Consider the following 23481-nt stretch of genomic DNA (forward strand, 5'->3'; position numbering starts at 1 on the left):
GGTAAGTTGGGCACACAATGTTTACCATATCATTTAGATGAAAAACCAGAGCACACTATTAGCCTATGTTTACTTTCATAAACCAGATGTTTCTAGAAAAATTAAGTTTAATAAAAATGTTGGGTTATCAAGTTAATTTTAAATTTCATACATAGTCAAGAGGACAGCTGAGTGTTTCTGGAAAGGACTACAAAATTGGCAATTCACGGATCTCACAAATTGCTTAATTTACAATGTTACATGATTCTCACATTTGCCATTGGAGTGGTGGCTATAACTGAACCACAAATCAAACACTTATGATGATTTTATTTAAACCAATTTTCCTCGTGCCAGGAAGTTCTAATAATGTCCCAATTTCATGGTATAATTTCAGTGAATTTAAAATTCAATAGCTCAATAATATATACAAGTTTTTAAATTTAGTCTCAATTATGAGTTCTCTGTTAAAATGAGAGTATGACATTTTGTGGCAAAAGATAACACATCAATAACATTTATCAGAAAGCTAGGTTCTAGTAACCTACTAATTTATGAATGCTAACTAGTTAGATTAAAAAAAAATACCTTAACTAATAAAAAAAAAAATACCTTCATCCTACATTTGCTAAAGATTTTCAGTCAGAGGACTCCACTTTATTATATTCTGTCTCATAAGATTCTTTTGTAAAGTATTCTTTAGCAATGTATCCCTTTATTGGCTTTACATGTTAATAACTAATGTTAATAGCTAATACCTCTTAGAGACAAATACATAATCCTTGTCTTTTGTGGGTGGATTAAGGGTTTCACTGGCAAATTAAACTAAACAACTCTTTCACAGTCATGTTTCTTCCCCTCCACCATCTTCTCACAATCCAAAAGAAGCAAGGAAAAGACAATAATATTGGTTTGATGATACTTTGCCTTGAGACCCTAATTTTTCTAATAATTAAGAGGAGTGAGACAAGTACATTTTCAGTATACATAATAATACCTGAAAATGTAGTTGGGGTTTTTTAATTTGTTTTTTTTGTGTTGTTTTTTTAGAATCTGAAATTTTGTTTTCACAGTAAACCAGATGGTGTTTTTGGTTTGGGGGTGGTAGTGGAATTTTGTTTTGTTTATTCTCGTTGTTTTTAAAAAACAGGTGTGACAATCATTTTCTCCTGCTACTGTATTAGCACACGTAATTGCTAAGTTCACAGGCAGCCATCTCAATTCTTTTACCAGCAGATGGTGAAAGTGATTTTAAGAGAGGAGTAAGGATTTTTCAAAAACCATTTCAGAACAGTATGAGATCTGCTCTTTTCCTCAATGGGTGTGTCAACCTCTGATGAACACTAATGGAAGTCACAAAACAGCATCGACGGTGCATTTACCTTTAATTACTTGACAGTTATCCAGATTTTGTGAAATCACTTGCACATTATCTAACAAAGCATTATGTACTTGCAGTAACTTTCTTCAAATCACTTTATAACCATTAGCTAATTAAGCTGCACGATACTTCTACAAAATATGCAGCAGAAAGTTTTTACAGGCTTCGTTGTACTGAATTCCTTGGTACATCACTGACAGAGATGCAAGGTAAATGTAAGTCCCAAACTCACAAGTATTTATGCCCCATGTCACAAAGGCTCCTCAAATGTAAATGATTCTCTTTTAGGATAAGGAGACCTTTGATGTCATAGGCAACGTTAGTTGCTTCCCCATTATCATTCTTTTCTTCTTCGCTAACAGAATCCTACTTCTGTTCAGACTGGCCATTGTTAGAGAAAAATACTATTCTGGTACTTGTTAATGTGGTAAGGAAGACTTTATCCATGACTATCACAATAGAGATAGTGCAATAGGGGACAGAAATCGGACTCAGCTCCAAATACAGCATAGATAGCTGGGGATTTATAGTCAAGGAATAGAGTGTGGGGGGGGGGTTTCAGTGGATAGAAAATTACAGAGAGGACACATCAAGGTGAGCGTATTCTCAGTAAACTAACCTATGAAGATTCTTGCTAAAAACAAGCCAAGGACTTTTCATCATAAATAGGGAATGAGGGATTTGATCAGATATCAAGGGTGGTGGGAATCCTGCTGAACTAATTGGCAGGATTCTTTGCTAACACTGAGCCGGATGGGCCAAATACAGGATGAGGGCCCAAGTAGAGGCTTAGCCTAGAAGAGGGCTCAAGGGAGCCTAACTAAAGTTTGCTCAAAGAGTCTTTGTCACCAGGTATCCAGCTCACAGTTCAAATCTCCCTGGTAGCTATGTGGGACATATGTCATGGTTCTGAACAACAAACACATAAAAGAATGTCTGCTGGAAAGTTTTGTGAATGTTTTCATTTTTCTGATATAGGCAACTGCCTCTTTCCCTCACTGCTTTCCTGAATGCCATGAATCCCAGCTGTGACCATTGAGATTAAAGTCACGTGCGATAGAACAGAAATGAGGAGGCTAGGATATTGATGAAAATGTGGCACTGTTGATGCAACTCTGGGCTGCTTCCTCCAGACTTTTCATTATGTAAGAAAAATTAAACCACTATAGTCAAGTTTTCTGTAATTCACAATAGAAAGCAATCTTGGCTGAGACATTTGGCAAATGTGATTCCCTTATTATAACAGAGTGTTCGTAGAAGAATTTTATGTTCGACTGGAAATATAAAATTTAAAAGATAATTCTAGAAAAATTAAATATTAAGAATGAATGCACCATAGGCATCTCTCTCTTTGGCATTCCTGCAATGCTTGTTTTAAGAATATTCCACCCAGAGGAGCAATAGAGGCTATGGGATATAAGGAATTGTTACTCATTTTTTAAAAATTTAGCATTTACTCATTTCTTTTAAATTTAGCATGAGATAATACAATCCATAAATAACAACAGGATTCCGGGTTAAGTAAAAGAGAAAGTGATCTATCATTAAAGTAGGAATCACTGTATTCTGAATCACCACACAAATATTTTAACTCTATAGTTCTCTGGAGTAGGACGTCTCCACCTGGGCAGCAAGAGCACGTGGCTTTCAGGAGTGCAGAGACCCTCAGCATGTCTGGGATGAGTTGCAAACAGCCTCCCACACTGACCCAGTGTGCTGAGCAAATATTACCATTTCCAGCCTGTCCAATGAGATGAAAAGCATGGAGAAGCCCTGCTCTGAATAACGATTCATAACTGTGACAGTTTTTGAGGTGGGTCACAAGTAATCTGTTACAAACATAAAATATTAAATTTACAAATGACTACTTTTTCAAACAGAGGCAGATTTACAGATACCTGTGAGTACAATTCTCTCACTCACATTTTGATAATTTATTTTGCTTGCTAATGCTTTTAATTTAAATTATGCATGCACATATACACACATAAATGTGTATATGTGGTTCACACCTTTGGGAAAGGCAATCTTCTTTTTCTCATTTTCCTTTTTACTTATCTTCCCATGTCCCCTCAGCCTTTGCCCATGTCCTCCAGCCTCCACCTACCACAAAATCCCACCCTTGCTCCTCAGCTAACCTACGTTAACAACCTGGTGTGTGTCCTTTCTGACTGTCTCATATAATCCTATACAGACATACATGTACAGATAAATACATACAATTTGCTTTTCATTGTTTTATTGAAAGTGAATCATAGTATTATCATGGAAATCCCTCTAAATTATCCAGTATAAATCTAATATTTTCTTTTTTAATGGCTGCATACTATATGTACATAGTATATATATATCATATTCATGGGTGCTTTATTTTCTGATTTTCAACAGAACAAAATGCCATAATAAATATTTACTTATACGTAGATGCTTTTATTTCTATGGTATAAATTCCCCACACTGCAATTCTAATTTTTCCCAAAGCCTTTTCAAATAGGCTATTTCTATCAGCAATATGTGAATACCTTTTTTTCTATATTCCTACCAATAATTTGTTACTAGTTTTTTTGATTTCTGCCATTCCAGTATTGATGAAGTTACGTCTCATTTTCACTTTCATTTGCTTTTCTCTACATGTGAACTTGAGCATCCTTTTCTATGTTTGTTGACCATTTGTATTTGTTTTTGTGAAATATCTATTCATAACATTTGCCCATTTTTCTTGGGATGTTTGCCTTTCTCTTGCAAATTTTCTTATCCATACAGATGTTAACCACCACAATTACCTTTGTTTTCCAAATATACTGTGTGTTTATCAACTTTGTTTTGGTTGTTAACTATAGGTTCTCAATTTTTAAATGGGTAAATAAAACCTATTTTTTTCATTGTAGATAATGGGTTATTAGTATTAAGAAGGTTTCCCTAACCCCTGTTTTTTTTGAGTCATTTATACATTTTTATTTTGTTTTTACTTTTTACAGTTTAATCTGTCCAAAATTTATTTTTGTATATAGCATAAGATGGAGATCCATTTTTATTCTCTGCTGGAGTAAATTGAAGCTGCCATGTTTATCAGTATTTATTGCTTAGGTTTACTATATTCATTATTCTCTAGTCTTTCCTACTAATCTATTCATCTATTCCTATAATGATTTGATTACAGAGGCTTTATAGTATGCTCTGATATCTGATATGAAAATGCCTCCTTGCTGTTCTTCTTTTCCTGCACGTTGGCTGTTCTTAGACATTTATTCTTCTATATGAACTATAAAATCATTTTATCTAGTTTAAAAAATAAATCTAGTGGGATTCTCATTGAAATTGTATTAAAAACAGAGGGTGCCAAAAAAAAGTGTATACACATTTTAAGAAAGGAAAACTGTGTTAAATTTTTACTACTCAATACATACCAATAACAAAAGATGAGTACAAGTCACGTTTGACTTCTACATTTATAAGAGGTGCTCAAAGTGGTTACCATCAGTTTCCAGACACTTCTGATTACAACAGACTACTGCTTGAGCAACATTAACCAAAGTGTCCACTTGCATACATTTTTTGGCACCCCCAGTATGTGCACATATACACATATACATATATGCATACATACACCTATATATGTATATATCTCTCCTTGCTTTTTATTCTTGGCACTAAGAAAAAAATAAATAACAAAAAAAATCAATCACTAGTCAATTGATAATGGAGATTACTGGTAGATATTATCAAAACAGAATAGAACTGACATTGGCTAAAACTGTAGACGATAAAACTTGTTAGCAACTACAAATTGATGGAAGAATCCACCAATTGTCTTAATAAAATTCACTTATCTATAACTAATGGGTCACTAGACATTGTGGTTATAATGGGCAGGAATCAGACAAAGAGAAAATAGTAAATTATATAATACTTTTCAATCCATTCAAAGTTTTGTTATAGTTCTCATGGTGAGAAAAATTAACAGAGGAATAGAAGTTATATTCAACAGAAGGTCTGGGCCAAGTCACCAGGATTGCTTGTAAAGAAGGAAAAACTGAAAAGAAGGGAGGATGTCAAATTAGTTTAGTTAGGAGATAAACCAAAGTGATGATTAATTTCACTCTCCAAGCCCTTTCAAACTTGTATTAGTCTTAAGTCCCTGTATTAAAGCCACACTTAGAATTCACAAAGTGGGTTCTGTTTTTGGCTAACCCCTACCTGAGGGGCATGTTATATGGGTATTAGGTCTGGATAGCTTAAGGAAGCTAGAAATGGGGAAAAGACTGAGCAATTGAAAGGAAGGAAGGAAGGAAGGAAGGAAGGAAGGAAGGAAGGAAGGAAGGAAGGAAGGAAGGAAGGAAAGAAGGAAGAAGGAAAGAGGAAAGAAGGAAAGAAGAAAGAAGGAAAGAAGGAAAGAAGGAAAGAAGGAAAGAAGGAAAGAAGAAGGAAAGAGGAAAGAAGGATAAAGAAGTAAATAAGTAAAGAATGAAATAAAAGAAAGAAAGAAAGAAAGAAAGAAAGAAAGAAAGAAAGAAAGAAAGAAAGAAAGAAAGAAAGTGTCATGCGGGGTGTCAGGCGGGGTCTGTGGGGTCTCTGGTCCCGCTCCCCACACAAGAACGCAGGATATGGCTAGGCCAAAAAGGAACACCCACGGAGCCATAGGTAGGGAAGTCATACCACTATGGTCTCACTGGAGGCTGGGTTTACACGACGTGCGACCTGCTGTCCGCTTTGCTGCCAACCGACCGACTCTCCTCTACCCTCCTCCACTCTCCTTCAGTCTCCTCCTCTCTCCTCCTCACTCCTCCTCACTCCTCCTCTCTCCTCCTCTCTCTTCCTCACTCCTCCTCTCTCCTCCTCTCTCTTCCTCTCTCCTCCTCTCTCCTCCTCTCTCCTCCTCTCTCCTCCGTAGCCGCGGCAGTTATATTAGTGTCCAATGTCTCAATGGTTACAGCTGACGGCCAACCAGCCACAGCTGATGGCCATCTACTACCTGAGCCAGCACCTTTCCACATGAGGCCGAGAGCCTGGAAACTGCTTTCTGGGGCTCTATCCAGAAAGAAAGAAAGAAAGAAAGAAAGAGAGGGAGGGAGGGAGGGAGGAGGGAGGAGGGAAGGGAGGGAGGAAGGAAGGAAGGAAGGAAGGAAGGAAGGGGGGGGGGAAGGAAGGCCTGACGGCAGGCCGGCAGAAAGAAAAGGCAAAAGAATAGAAAAGAAAGAAGGGGCGAGGGAGGTGAGGGCGGGAGGACGGACGGACGGAAGGGAAGGAAGGAAAAGGGGGGGGAAAGGACGGAGGAAGGAAGGAAAAGAATGACAAAGGATTGAATGAAGAATCTGTAATGGAAGAACAACAAATAGAGTGACTATTTTAAAAGATCAAAGGACTTGTACCTAAGATAAACTGGTCACTGGATAACAAAATTACTGGCAGCAGGAAACCATGTGCAGGAACAGCTGGGCAACAGGAGATAAGCTGCCAAAATAAAAAAGCATACAAGAAATACCTGAGGGAAAGTAGAAGGTGTTGAGAGAGAGAGAGAGAGAGAGAGAGAGAGAGAGAGAGAGAGAGAGAGAAGACCCAAAATGGAGTCATCTCTTCTAAGCCCAAGTCACCAAAACAAGACTTAATACCTAACCTAACTGTAGTTTCAGCCTCTTCAGGAATGTAATGTTAAACCAGTCAATCTGGAATTACCTGGTCAGCACAAGCGAGGTAATCCACCCAAAAGACCCCCATTCATCCTCTAAAGAAAAATGAGGTAATCAGTTCTTTCCTGGTCCCTGCCCTCTTCTGCCTATAAAAGCCATCCCCATTTTGTACAGTTCTTCAGAGTTCCTTTCTATTTGCTACATAGGATACTGCCAGGTTCATGAATTGTTAAATAAAGCCAATTTGATCTTTAAATTTACTTAGTTGAATTTTGTTTTTTGACAGAGGTAACCATTAAACTGGGGTCCACTGGATTATAGAAAGTTCAAATCCATGATTAGGAAGTAGAGGATCTATCTTACACATAAATCTAGTGACCCAAATCAAATAACTCATACTTCAGAAATGATTTTCTTGCATACCTCAATACCCCATTCAAATACTAGTACTAGAAAACAGAACGCTTATAAAATTCATGAGAATTTTATAAAAGAATAGTTTGTTCTTTCCTTTTCAAACACATAGCACCCATTTTAAAAATGTTCATTTTATACATCTGTCAAAGATAGATTAAAGACAGATTATAGATACTTCATTGGGGTCCATTTATTTTACCTGGGAGCATACATACGAAGGCAAGTTAAAATTGCACTACAAAAATGTTGTAAGAATTCCAAGTACCTCTAACCCTCTCACTTTTATAACATTAACAGTCTAGAGGAGTATTTCATACCTTATTTTAATCAAACACATATCCTCCACGGATGACTACACGTTGCAAACATGTATAAGTTCTGATTTTCTTGAAAAATATCATTTAGATTGTGTTTTAAATTATAGGTTAAGTCATTCTCAAACTTGTCTTTATATTAAAATCACATGGGAATTTTTTAAAATTTCAAATCCCAAGCAATTAAATCACAACCTCTGAGAGTGGGGCAGAGGCATCATTATTTTTTGAAGCTCCAGGTGAGTCCATGCGCAGACAAGTTGGAAACCACTGTGTTAACGTAGAACTCCTTAAAAGAAACCTGATTAGCCCCTGAGAGCAGCAGTTCTCAGGCTCTGCGGCATATCAGAACCATCGGGGAGTTCTCAAATCCTTAGACCACAGCTGCACCCCAGTCTAATTCAATTGTAATCTCCGAGGAGTGGGAACCAGCCATTAGTTGTTTTTCAAAGCTCCAAATGTACAGCCAAGTTTGAGAACCAATGTTTTAAACTAGAGGATGATCTGTAATACTAATCAAAATTATTCGATGTCTGGAAAAAGGACTTCATTGATACAATAAAAATTCTTATTAAAACTCTCCAAAATAAAAAGGAAGAACAAGAATGTGTATTAGATTATGTAAAGATAATGATGCTCTAATAACTAGCCCAGCTATTACGTTAACAATATTGAAAATTAGGGCAGAAACAGAAAAAGACTAAGCAAGACAAAAGGAAAAAAAGAAAAGTAACCTATTGCCATTAAGAGATGTGTGACTGAATCTTTCCATCACTACACAATTAACTAAATATGCTCCTGTCTTATTTACTACTTTTGCCAAATGTGTAAATCTAAGAAAATTTAAAAAGAATTTCAGCGGTAGAAAAGGGTTTCCAAATAAATACTCAGATATGTAAATTAAGTGATTGAATAACTTCAGAGCAAGAAAAGGTCATCTCTCATCTTTCCTGGCCACTCTTTGGCTCTGTTGAAAATTAGCTCAGTAAGAACAAAATATATATTTCAAATGCAACCAAAGGGTGATTGAATTAAGATGATTTGATGATATAATTTTTAAGTGTTTATTTAATCTTTGCTTTTCTGTAAATATCTTTCAATGGAAGCTTTAAGTATCATTTAAAACAGATTTTATAAAGTATAATTAAATGTGCTGTCAGATGAGAGGACAAATTAAAAGTGCAATTCACAGTTACAGTAGCAATGCCACCCAGGAGCAGCTGATCTTTTGCACAATGCTCACAGCAAAATGTAATCCAGTCTCTACAGTACACATGATTAAAGACTTGCAGGGATACTAGCAGTTAAACTATTAATCAATGCAGTTTCCTTTGATGAATAAAACTGTATGCTACACAAATATGGGAATGGTCTTTTTTTTTTTTCACTTTGGCAAATTTAGTGCATGGTAAAAAGCTTCCTTTTTTGCCAGTTTATCTATATAACAGCTAGACATGCAATACCAACTGACAGCACATGCTTAAAACAAAGTTATCTGCAAACATGTCGACAGCCAATCACTTTGGGAGGATTTAGTAGTTGTTATAAATGCACTCCCCCCAGGCTGAAGCCAGATGAACCAATAGACTTCTAAATAATCCACACAGTTTCTAATGCAGAGGTAGGTGCAATTCTAGATACTGGTATTCTTACCCTGAAACATAAGAGGGAATCAAGAGGAAAACCTTTAAAAATCAATTTTCTCTCTTTCTTAGCTTGGAAAAAGCTCTTATAGATGAAAAAGTCAAGAGGATCTGATTTGTCTTTTCAACTTCTTCATTGAGCCACTATTGGACACACTAGTTACCCAATCAAAAGGCAATATGCTTCTTCCCAACAACCTGAGTTGTTATTGTTAAATTAATTAAACAAGGAGGCCATTAAACTGATGTAATTCTAATGCTATGACAGGCTAGCTCAGCAAACCAAAGTCTAAGCCTGTAAATACCTCAAGGTTACAAAAGCAAAACCTAAGGACAGCCATTTACAAACAGCCAAATAGGCATTGAACTGTAGCCAATCAAATAACTTCCTTTCTTTGCTTCCACACCTCCACTCTGTAGTCTTTTCCCTGGCTCCTGTAGATAGATGGATCCTAACCACTTCCGGTTTGTCACTGATAAATTAGAATCGATTTTTGCTCAGTTAAATTCAAAAAATTTAATATACCTGTTTATCTTTTCAAATCCATTACTTGGAAAATACAAATCATGAAAACAATTTAAAAGTGGACCCTCCAAGCAAGTGTAAAGAATCACACATGAATCACCTAAATCAGCTTTACGTTGAATCTGGTGGGGAGGGGAGGGAACAGAGTCTCTTACCCCAAGATATGTCTGCTGGGGAATATTGATTACTTTAAGTTGATTATTTTAAGAAGCTGTAGGGATTCAGAATGAGGTTCCCCAGAATGTGCCACCATGGCACAGATTATTTAAAGCTAAAGGCAATTAAAGCCCAATAAACTCAAGAAGAATACTTTACCTTCCCCTTCCCAGACTAAAGGACTTTCTTTAGATAGAAAAACGTGCTCCTTGAAGGGAGGTGGCACCTTAGCACAATACAGACTAAGTGTGGCAGAAAGGGAGGACCCTAGAACGTCTGACAGATTCCCCTCTGTGCCCCATTGTTTCCGGATGGCCCAGCAAGAATTTGTGTACCACATGTTTGCTCTTTCTCTTCTCCCTGTGAATTGCCTACTTTCCCTTTCAAGCCCTAGACCCCTGCTTCCCTCCCCTTAGTCCAGAATGGCTCAACTGCCTGATCTGTCCTTGGGTCCCATATTCATATGCAACCGCTGTATGTACATACACAATTAAATTTGGTTATTTTCTCCTGTATCTGTCTCATGTCAATTTGATTATTAGACCAGCTAGAAGAAGTAAGAGAGAAAGGGGGACATTATTCTTCTCCCTCAAACTGGTCAGCAATGTGTATTATGATCTAGCTATTAAAAAAAAAAAGAATTTAAAAATCGTTTTTCTATACACAAATCGTTTTTGCAACTTTTTACATGAATTTGCATTATAAACTACATATACCTCAAATCCAAAAGAAAAATTCAAGTACATTTTTCTATCTAAGCCTTATTAAATGGTTAATGACATCAGCCTTTCAATTCTCCTCTTACAAAGAATTTTGAATAAAATATTTTGTCTCCAAATTTTAAAATGGTTCCAAGTTGCAAATATTAAAAAAGCATTTTTAATATTAATTATCTCCTTCCCTGAAAGATGGTCCATGCTTTTCACATCCACACTAGAAATATTATAAAGAGCTCTTGCAAATTATGAAACAAAAATGCCTTATTCTTTGACTTTCCTATCCGGCTTTGCTCACCAAGTGTGCACTGAACTCGGTGGCTTCCATTGCTAAGCTCAGATAATGGATGTGCTGCTGTCAGCAAACCCTCTCTGAAACCTCTTCTTTTGTGAAACACATTCAGTAACCCTGTACCTGACCTCTAAAAAGAATAAAATTGTATTTGTATGTCTTACAGTTGGTAGACCAATGAAGTAAAATCGTCACTCTTTTTAAAAGCCTAGCTTTCTCTTGGTTACATTCATTTAATTCTACAGGTCTTTGTCCTTTCTTAGAATCTGTGGCCATTCTTTCACTTTGTCTCTCTCACCATAAGATAAATCAATGCAAAATAGCCACTTTTGTGAACATCTTTCTTGCAGCCACACTTTTATAATGCAAATAGCAGTGTCCTCATTCTTCTGATCAGTTCTCAGACATCCTTTGATTGGGGATGGAGAGGAAGATGTAAAGAGGAAAGGAAGGAAATCATAACACATATTTCAGTAGAGTAAGGATTTGTCTTCTTTTAGACTAAGAATTTTCTTCACTTTTTTTTTTACTAGTTTCAGGTATACAAACAAAACAATATAATAGACATTTATACCCCTCACAAAGTGATAACCCCTTCTCCCAAATCTACTACCCGTCTGACATCGTATATAACTGTTACAATTCCACTGACTCTATTCCCTATGCTATACTCCATGTCCCGTGACTATACATATATTTAATTATACTTCACATACAATATTATACAGCTTCACCTTCAGGTGTACAGCGCAGTGGTCAAGCATCTACACTGTCCATGAAGTGGTCTCCCTAATAAGACATGTGACCATCTGATACCCTACAAAATCTGTACAACATTATTGATTATATTTCCCAAACTGTCTTTCATATCCCTGTGGCAATATTGTGGCTACTAATTTGGACTAAGAATTTTTTTTATAAGAATCATGAAAACATTTCTACAACTTTGACCGTGATAAAGGTGCTCAGAAGCAGTGAAGGGGAGCAGAATTTGCCCCCAGAATATGTCTCTTTGGCATAAGGATTATTTTAGGCTGATTATTTTTAAGAAACAGCAGACACAGGAGAAGCTCTGAAAACCAAGTATAAGTTACATTTGTAAGAAAAATCTCCATTTGTAAGGGTGTCTCCCTCTCTGAACTGAGAAGAGAAGGGGGACTTTAAATTTCTAGAAATTCTTATCAATGGAGAAGGCATGGGCTTAAATCTCCATAACAACCATACCTTTGATTACTGTGCTTTGCTTGATAACATCCCATAACTGGAGAGATCCCTTACCCCAACACCTTCTTTTGTCTTTAGCTAGAGATAGTATTTAAGGTGATGGCTTGAGCTACCTTTGGGGAGTTATTCAATTTTCCTGGGTATCTCCCATGTATACAGAAGGTATGCATGTTATTAAACTTCCATTCATTTTTCCCCTGTCAATCCATCTTTTAATACAGGGGTGTCTCAACCAACAACCTAAAAAGATACAGGAAAAAATTCTAACAGAATTATCCAGATTTTACTTAGCAATGAATATTTATTGAGTTGTGTGGCTTTGGTCAAGTTACTTAGGTTCTCTGTGCCACATTTTCATGGAATGATTGCTCAATTAAATTAAACCTTACTTTGAAGGCAGAATTTAATGAAGATCTCCAAAAGGCCTAGCATCCCCTATAAATGTCTTCCAAAATGTACTTGGTGAATCCAGTATCCTTATCTAAATTTATCATATACATCACACCCCACATTCTGAGATTTACACCTATTAATGTCACAATATTTTGTGTCAAATACTTTAATTGGGGGACTTAATAATTTCCAAAATGAAAATGTATTTTGAAATTGAAAAGAAAGGAGAAGGGTGGCTATATGAGAAAGGAAGGAAGACTGGCATACACCTGTGTCAGAGAAGACTACTGGGGAAGATGAAGAAACAGCCCATAGGTGTCCAGACACAGCCACACACATTACAGCTGGATGCCCTCATGGTGCTTGGTGTCTCAAAGCTGAAAAGCACTTGGAGCCACCTGGGGAGCATTTAAGTCTATCTGGATAAAATGCAGATTTTGGGACCTCAACCTAGACCTACTGAATTAGAACCTCAAGAGGGGTGCATAGAGCCTAGAAGTTGACATTTCACAAGAACCCCCTCCACTGCTCAAAGTTCCCCCAGTGACTGTAATGACAGTAGTCCATGTACCACACTTAAAGACACTGTAAGAACTGACATCCCACTGAGAAGTAGCGATGCTTGCTGAATCTTGCCTAGTCTTGTCTACATTTGCATCGCTTTTCAAACCAGGCACACATGGAGATGATCAATATTTCCTCACTGGACACTTGCAATTGCCTCCCAATCAGAAGCATCAAGAGCCTAGTTTCCCCAGTAACCATAAGTGTGTGAAATTCATTTTCACCAGAGAATATGCTTGCTTCTTCGGTGCTAACCTATAATAGGCTATAACGTGAAACTAAACGACATTTGTCGTTTTCCTACAAATAACTTGATGGTATTCTCTTTTGATATCAAATGAATTATCATTAAAATGAATTCTTGTCAAACAAACTACCCAAATACCACAGTTACTTTGTTATTGTATACTGTTTGATTACACTGCCCCTCATTGCACTTACCACATAATTAGATAAATCGCAATTATCATTTGAGGAACCAATAACTAAGCAGAATCAGTGTATGGTAAAAGTAATCCCTGCTTTATTGGATAAAGAAGGAAAGGAGATCTTCAAAGAAGGTCTTAAAATTAAGCCACTGAAGAACATTTCAAAGGTCATAGGTTTTAGATTTTATAGCCTTAATAAGAAAGGAACAAAGTCAAATAGAGAAAATTTACTGAAATGGTGATTCATCTACTGTATCATGACTTCAGAACTTAAAACTAGCAACATAAGTTTATCCTTTCCACTTTAAAAATGCTAATATCCAAGTAATCTATATAGTTACGGCATAGGAAGAATACAAGTATTAAAGGAGTGAGCTAATACATGTTCCAGCAACTCATTTAAGTACAGTCCCTAAAATGTCCTGAATTGGATAAAGTGTCAGAGTTGGAAAAGGAAGGGCAGCTCATACAGAGAAAGCTAAGAAAATAACAGAAAAAAAGAGAAGGAAAGAAAAAAAAAAGAAAAGGAAAACCCATCTCAAAGAGAAATGCACTCTTGCGACAAAGTAAGTGTACAGCAGTGTCCCCACCTGGGCAGCTCCATCACTACAGTAAGGGCACCTGAAAGATGTCACTTAGTGAAAGATGCAGATGTAAGGAAATACACTGGGAGAGAAGTCTCACAAAGGAAGCATCATGGAAATACTGAAATAAGAAGGAAACATTAACAGCCCTCTATATTCATTCTCCACCCCAAATTCCATATGCAAGTCTTAGCAACCTGTGTTCTATAAGAAAGTACCTTAAATGTCACACTAAGAACATGACTGCTAATGCTTATTTAGAAAACAAGTTGTTATTTTCTTTTATATAAGTTTCCCTTAAAGTGTATTTCATGCTAACAAATTGTTTAGAATTACTTTCAGATAATCTTTCCCCCATAAAATTATGTCTCTGGAATCACAATACAGTATAAGAGAATCAGAAAAGACTCTAATTTCCAAATAATACAGTTTGATTTTCCTTTGTCTTTTGAACCTTGGGTGAAAGGAAGTGAGTTCATCATATTCGCCAGTTCCCAGCATACTATCATCACTGTAAAGCCTCTCTCTTATTTTAGTTTCATTTCTAATTTATTCCTCATCTTCCCTTCCCCTATTGTCCCCTTTCCTAAACTGTTTGCTATATGTTCTTCAAAATGCCTATGAGTATATCTTTATAAAATGGTAAGTTTGTATGAATGTGTTTCACTTACAAAAGTGGTGTTAGACTATGCATCTCTTTATTATTTTTTTCTCTTAATTTCTTAATATCTATCCAGGTTCTTAATATCTATTCATGTTGCTCTATTTCATCTAGCTCATGGCCTTGAAGTGCCCTTGTGAAGCATACATCTTCCGCATTTTACCTCCTCGGTTCCCCAGTCATAGACATCTGTGTGGCCTCCAACTCAAGAACCACTCCCAACACCACCATAATAATAGATAGATGACAGAGAAAGATCATCCTCACACACATTCCTTTACTTTTGTTAGCATGTTCTGTAGGGTATCCCTGGGCCTGGGTGAGTAGTCATGGAGTGCACACTAACATAATTTCACTAAGTGCTACCAGATTGCTTTCCGGAATGCAATATTCCCACCAGCCACTGGGTGAGAAAAAAGCAGTTGTTTTTTCTCTCCCAGGTACTTTTCATACATTAAAAGTTCTTTACCTCTCTTCCCTACCCTGTGGATCAACACTCTATTTTAAACAAAAGAAGAAGAAAAAGGTAGAACGAAAGGCTTATTTTAGGAAACACAAGGTCAACAGTGGGAATGTAGCAATTTTGAGTGGAGCAGAAGATAAAATATGCTAGAGTTTACAAAGGCTCGGCCTTGGACTAGATTATGGGGAAGCTAAAAAGTTCTACAACACTGGAACATGATGTATTTGGAGCACCCTATTTTCCTTTTCAATAAGCTACATCTCTCATAAATCCACTGTCCCATTTATACCCTGTGTGATCCAAAATGACACCCTTGGGACAGAAATCAAATGAAAGATCCCATTCAAATGACCACTGGCACTCAGCCTGGGAAACGTTGTGTTATTATCACCAGTAATAATAACTGGGTGGGATTCTAGGTCCTAGGTCCACAGGATTACTAAGCAGCACTCTAGAAGTCCGTCTGAAGCCCTTGCACTCGAAGAATCGGTGAAGTCAGTGCAATATTCTGCCCAGAGCCTGAAAACAAGCTTAAAAGCTGCTACTAAAACATAAAGCTAATAGCCTCAAGTCCTACCGTGTTTCCCCGAGGATAAGACCAGGTGTCATATTAATTTTTGCTCTAAAAATGCATTAGAGCGTATTTTCAGGGGATGCCTTATTTTTTCAGGTACTACAGTCTACATTTATTCAAATACAGTCATGTCATCTTCTTCTGGAACATCATCATAATGTACTAAATGCGTCCATCTGGTTGACTATCTTAACTGGGGCTTATTTTGGGGGAAGGTCTTATTTTCCAGGAAAACACGATAATACTAACACACCTCTCTGATCTCAAGTGTATTCATTTTCATATTTATTATTATTACTATTCTGTGAGCATATCAAGTTTCTCTTGCTATTTATTCTGCCCTAAACTTTCTATTCCCCTCAATCCACATGGCTCATTCCTGGCTTTGCTCAAGTGTCAATTTAGCAGAAAGGTCTTCCTTACCACTCGTTGTAGCACTGTGCTTCACGCATGCTGCGATATTATCCTTCAAAGCACTTAATCACATGGATCTTCCCACGAGAGTGTAAACAGCATAAAAGCAAGGATTTTGCCTGTTTCTTTCACTGTGCTATCACCGGCATCTAGAACAGCGCCTGGGCCCAAAGAAAGTACTCAAATATGTGTGGAAAAAATCAATTTGGATTACGATAGATACTGAAGATGCAATCACGAACAAGAGAGCCCAGTCCCTGCTTTCGTGGAGCTTACACTCTTGTAGGGAAAACAGACAAGTAGGGGGTAGGAATTTCAGCAGAACTCAGGTCTTCTGATTCATGCAGGTCTTCCACTCTGCCACACTGAACAAGGTACAAAAGATGGGGTTCAATTATTTAGTAGCAGCTAAGGGAAGACATTAGCAATCATCAGAAAAGAAAAGTGTAAAGGCCGAGTTAGTTGCCTTTCCCCATCATTTTTTAAAGCCTTTTTGCGGTTCTTTAGAGACCCTTGATTAGAGACCATGAAAGAAGAAGTAGCCATGAGGCCTCTTCATAGACTTTTATTATTCTAATAAGCATTTTCAGTTATATTTTTATACATGGGATGTTACTTAGGTTTTAAATAAATTATCACAGTAGGAATTTAATTGGTGTGCATAAATATACACATGTGTATAACGCATGTATAGTTTAACAATGGGTACAGAAACTGACCATTTGGAAATGTTTCAGTGGTTATATAACGTGCCCTCCTTAAGCCACGATGCTTATTTTGTAACAGAATGAAAGCAATATCTACCAAGTCTTATTAGAATTGTGATGGTGCTTAGAGAGCAAGTTAGAACACAGTGTTTCAGTCCGTCTGGGTTAGGCACCTGCATTAGAGTAGGAATGAATATTCTCTTTTGTATTTTAAGCCAACTCTCCTTTACTAAACTTGAGGAAAGTGAAAGGAACTGCAGTTTTAAACACTGTCCTAGAATTTAATTGAGAGAGAGGAAGAGGGTGAAAGTTTGCTTTGAATGTGAAGTTGGGCTGATTATGTAATTTACTCTCTAGAAGCCACCTTTCATTCCTGTTGATGGCCAATGTTGTCTGACACTGGAGAAATCCAATCAAACAAACTACTTTCTGCATTGCGAGCTTAGGGATGTATGCCTCAAGATTCAGGGGAATATTGGGCTTACTTTGACTTGTATAATATGGCCTAAATATGAGTGAAAAAAGGAACATAGAAATATTTTGCAAGTAATCTTTACTAGAATTTATTTTTCCCAGTGTGTACTTTAGCTCCTGTAAACCATAAAGGACAAAGTGTTAAGCAGCAGTCTTCTAATCCTATGCTCTTGAGGGGAGGAAAACAATATTCATTAATTTTGCACTGTCTCTTATTATGAAATGCATTGAATTGATATGTGTGTTCTGTGTAGTTATTATGGGATTATATACATATTTTTTATTTTAATCATATTTTTAACCCAATATATCCAGATTTTGGTTAACATGTAGTCAATATGAAAGGTATTAATGAGGTATTTTACGTTCTTTCTTTCTTCTTTTTTCCCCTAGCTTTATTGAGGTATAATTGACCAATAAAATCGTAAGATATTTAAAGTATGCAATGTGATGATTTGATATACGTGTGTATACATTGTGAAAAGATTCCCCCATCCAGTGAATTAACACATCTATCACTTCACATACTTACCATTTGGGTTTTTTTTTGGGTGAAAACATTTAAGTTTTACTCCCTTAGCGAATTTCAGTTATACAATAGTGTTATCAACTACAGTCACCATATCATGCATTAGATCCTAAGACCTTATTTATCTTATAACTGAAACTTTTTACCCTTTTACCAACCTCTACTTCTCCCATCACCCAGCCATGGAGTTATTTTCAAAGTCTCAAGTAGAAGTCAAATTCTCAGGTTTGTAATATTTGTAAGTCACAAATGTCCCTCATTCAAGATCATGGTATTAACACATTGGATTGAAAACTTAAGAATTCATGAAAATAGAATGTTACTACATACTTAAAACACCATTTCCTTCCTCTTCAGAAGTTTTCCTAACTTCTCTAACTTTCTAATAACATGTTTTTCTCTTTGTTGCTCCTGTTTCGAATAGTGGGTAAAGGAATCAATGGCACTTATTTCCACTGAATTATAATTTTCAGAACTACCAAATGAGATTTGTCTTTCTCTTTTTCACATTAACAAATTGTTATTTATATAAAATAATTTTTGACTACTATATTTATACTTAGATATGAAATACAAGTCTACGCGTTTCTTGGTTATGTTTGGTTTTTGAATGGAGCTGCATTGACACAGCACTGGGCCAATTCTCCAGCTTCCCCATCTAATTCAGCCTATATCCATCACCCTTGAATACCATTTTTACCATGGTATCTAACAGCTTTCCCTGCTAACCACAAAATAAATAGCACACACACAGCGGCTCTGTGACACACCATCTTTGTGTCATATTCAGTGTATTTCCTAAGTGAAGACCCCAAGTCAAATGATCGAAGTTCTACGAAAAGATCCATCACTTACTGGTCATGAGACCTGGAAAAAAATCACTTAACCTCTTCAATGGTAAAACTCACCTTACCTTCCTAACAAGGTTAATTGCGTCAAATAAAAGGCATTATTATATCGTATGAAAAAGTGTGTGTGTGTGTGTGTGTGTGTGTGTGTGTGTGTGTGTGTGTGTAGTTGGTCAATAGTACTGAAATCAAAAAAGTAATTACATCTTCAGTATGTGATAGTCACTAAAGCAGAAATAAAATACAGTCCTTACAAAAATAGAGCTCTTTGGGAAACAACTTAGTACACATGTATTAGTGATTTTCACATTCTTCCTCTTCACAGCTGTGTCTCTCAGATTTCTAGGATCAAGTACGCACAAGAGAGATTTTTAATTTTTTTTTAAAATCCCAAGAAATATATTTGTAAAATATTTTAGAGTCAAAAGCATACCAACTTTCTTTTATGTTTGAAAACTAACATCATTCAAATTTTGAATAATTACATAAAAAGATGACATTATATAAACTGGTTATGATAGCAGCAAAACCAGGGAGAAGACAAGATTTTCGAGGTCACGGGCTAATGGTCTTCAGCCCTAAATCTATCATCTGCTGAAAAGTGATTTTCTTGGTCAGGAAACTAAACTCCAGAAGACCCCCATCTTGGGGAATTATTTAAATAGAACAAATGATTTTCTTTCAAAAACTCATGTATCTGAATTTCCTCCTCCAAATATAAACTCAGTCATTAAAAATCATAGTTTTGCTACAATTTTCAAGCATCCAATTTCATAAATGAGGTGAGAAAATACTTTTTTTTTTCTTTTCAAAATTCAAAGGAAACAAGCTTGCAGTACAGTTTTAGGAATCTTAGTGCAGCAGGCTCCACAACTCGTAAATCATAATGTGCTTCCTTACAGCCTCTTTACATGTAGCTGAATTTAAAAAGCCGTAAGGGGTGAGCAGTAGTACCACTGGTTTCTGTTAGCATAAGTGCTGTATTTACAGATCTCTGCCTGCGTTTCAAGCCAGTAATTCATCAAGATCCAGGACAAAGGAATAAATGGTTTTGGTCAGGTCCTCACTGAGCAAATGTGCAAATGTACTTAGCCCCGGGTCTGTTGCCATTCCTGCACAGCCTGCGTATCAAGTGCAATTTGTGTTTTGCCTTGTGCAAAATGTAGATTGTCTTAGTTAGAGACTGACAGGAAATGTTATCCCCTGTAAGCCATGAAGTCCAAGAAAAGTATGCACCTTCCTAAACAACAGGTAACCTTTGAAAGCTGTACTTCTGAGATTATAATATCTAAACCCCAAATAAGCTAATATAAAAGCACTTCAATTATTCAGGCTGCTCCTCCACGTAAAGTAAATGATCAGAATATGTAAATAAAATAATGTTACATCTCATGAAGGGTCTCTTTGGTGGAAGGAAGTGAATAGACACAGAAATGTTGCCCCATAACAGAGTGTACTCAGAAAGCTCAGGAGGAAAATCTACTGTTCTTGTTAAATTGCCCAACTTAAAGTGAGACTCTCAACAAATGTTTGCTGAAGCAAATCAAAATCAATAAATTTCCCTAAGGCTTACATCACACAAAATAAGTCAAAGATTATAAATCATTACCACAATGAAACCCTTCTTTCAATTAGTATTCTTCAATGGTGGGTGAACTGGTGCTTCTGACAGGTACAATGGGTTATGATCAGGTTGTAGGGTTGCCCTGACAGTGCCCAAACTTTGGGTGCCACCATGGCCCATTCCTGAGCTCAGACTGAACTAAGCACCCTCCTTCACAGGTCGCAATGGAAGGATCTCTTTCTCCTGAGGCAACTATTGGGGGGAAGTTATTTTGTTAGTTTCTTTTTCATTACCACATATGCCCTCCTCATTTTGCAATAGGATTTGATGCATTTTAAATGGCAGATAGTGAAAAAAACTAAATTAATTCTAAATGCTCCAAGATTTAGAATCTAGAGAATCTTTTATAATATCAAAATACATAAAACAGCTAAGTTAAAAATTAAAAATGGATCAGGAACCATTTAGAAAGTAATGAAATCAAAAGCAGTGTGTGAATCCATATGGAAAGACAAACTCTCGCAGTAAGAAACCCCTGGAGGACTTTTTCACATGATGCTACCTGTGGGGAACCTTAAAAAGCAGAGCACACAATGTCTTCAATTCATTCATTAATTCAACAACTGTCTATTGAAAGCACCTGCTGTGCACAATGCAATTATGTTTCAGAAATATTCTTCAAATAAGTTTCTTAACTTGGCCCCTGATCAAAGCCAAAGACATAACATTTAATTATACTCATCAAAATACATTCTACCAGGAAACTAAGCTTTTAGCCAAGACGTGTTATAGTCTGGTGATATAATTTGGCACCAGCAACAGAGTTTAGAGACCATTCCGTACTTACTGAAAAGTCAGTATGTCTCTTGAACTGAAATGGTTCTCAAAATACCATTGCCAACATGCTTCAGCAGGGGGCGGTCTATACAAGCTAGGTCTCTGCTGAGTTGTGACAGGATGTAGGAGGCGAAGTTTTTAATTGATGTAGACATTCTACTTTGACACTTACGAATACAACTTTCATCCTTGTTTCAATGACAAAATCCCACGTTGGTATATAGGTAGGTGCAGAGGTGTCTGTGAACAAGAACAATTTTTTTTCCTCATAAATGAGGATAGTCTCAGCTGCGCAAATGATTCTCATACAGTACATGACATAGATGTATTTGACCAGCAAAAAAAAAAAATTAGGGCGGATATTTAATGGTGTTCTGAATTGGTATGCTCTTTCAGATGACAAATTTAAAGTAGCACTGCATCTTGATGCTCCCCACCAGGATGAGCTAACTGTAAGAGGGTCCTCAAATCTGCACTCACAGGTTTTGGGCAGGAGCGTGGACCTCTAAGATCAAGTTGTGTGTATCCTCTTATCAAGATGTGGAAGAATGCCTGGCAATTCGTAGAGGAGAAGGACAATAATAGATGTACCCCATACAAAAACAAACTGCTACCCTCCTCCCCCCAAAAAGGCTCACGCCTGAGACAATGAAAAACTGGGTCCTCCCATAGACTTTCCCCCATAGAGCAAAACTTTAACAATTAAACATGCCATTGACTTTGACAAAGGCCCATAGCATTCCAACAGTTACTTGGCGATGTGAAATCACTCCTGGCTAACCAAAAGTATAAAAAAGTATGTGCTCCCCACTCTCTAAATCCTTACAGAGCTCCTCAGCACCACTGCAAATGCCTTCCTCATCCAGAAATCGTGTTACTGCCCACTTTCTCAGAGAAGAGAAGCCAGAGCCAACTCACAGCTTGTGTTAGAAGACGGATGTGAGAAGCTACACTTCTTTACCCATCCCCAGAATAGACATAGTTCAAGACTGGCATCTCTGGCAGATGTAATCAGTTGAAGCAAATGTATAGAAGTGCTCCAAAATAGGATGCCAGAAAGCATATTGCCATCATAGCCTGCTCAAATAAGTGGAGAGGATATGCAAAGGAAAAAATACCAATTATGCAAGCTGGAGTGTGCCCAAATCAGAACAAGTAATGCACCCTAAATGAGTAAATAATCCCCCTCAATATCTTAATGATTTCAGTAATTGAGAATCATCTTTTCTTCATTCATTTCACCTCCGAAACAGCACTCCCTACACTTCAGTCTCTATTAGCAATCTGCTGAGACATTAATTGAATATTGACCCAACGAAATGTCTGCTACCTGTGGCATCACTACAATCCTCCAATCAAAAACCAGCTCTAAATTGAGATACAGCAAGTTAAGAATTTCATCTCACCTCTTTGATTATATTTTAACTGCTAGTACTTGGAAGCCAAAAGATTTTATTTAAAAATAAGGATTTCGAAAATTCAAGACAACTGTAGTATAATGAAAACAGCCCTGGACTGGCTGTCAGGAGTCTCAGCTTTCTATTCATACTCTGTTCTTCCAAACTCTAGGACAATGACTATGCACAATATGTTCATTTACTCTTTTATTCAACTATTTCGTAAGTGTCTAGTCTGATCTAAGTACTTCGCCAGTTCCCACCAGTCTCTAATTCTTCATTTGTTTAAAGGATAATATTAACAACTATTCTAACACACAGGGTTTTTATGAGAAATAAATGAAATCGTTTATATGGTAGTTCTTCGTAAACAACAACATACTGCGCAATTATGAAGTGATTATTAATTTTAAAAATTCCCATCTGCTTGATGTGCCTCTAACCACAACATCAAGGGGTACACGTGTATACAAATAGAACGTGTGTACATATGCAAATTATAATATATATGAGCTATAACAAAATAAATATCCTTTGTAGAATTAATAGAAAAGGAGAGGCAGAATATTTAGGTGAGGAAAATAATGAACTTTTAAGATCCTCATACAATAACTGTAAATGGGGCCAAAAGAAATGTACAATTTAGAAGACAATACATGGAGAGAGGCGATAGAACATGGAGCTTCACATTGTATCCTGAAACCAGACTGTCTAGTTTCAATTATTGGTGCTACAACTTACAGCTGCTGCCTAGGAAAAGTTGCTTAAT

General features: G+C 36.7%; 1 protein-coding gene across 1 annotated transcript in view; it reads right to left on the reverse strand.

Moving 5' to 3' along the window:
• TAFA2 (TAFA chemokine like family member 2) overlaps nt 1-23481 on the reverse strand; it is a 398436-nt gene that overhangs the window by 197205 nt on the left and 177750 nt on the right. The window lies entirely within an intron of this gene.

The sequence above is a fragment of the Rhinolophus ferrumequinum genome, chromosome 10, assembly GCF_004115265.2.
Source record: "Rhinolophus ferrumequinum isolate MPI-CBG mRhiFer1 chromosome 10, mRhiFer1_v1.p, whole genome shotgun sequence".
Lineage (NCBI taxonomy): Eukaryota > Metazoa > Chordata > Mammalia > Chiroptera > Rhinolophidae > Rhinolophus > Rhinolophus ferrumequinum.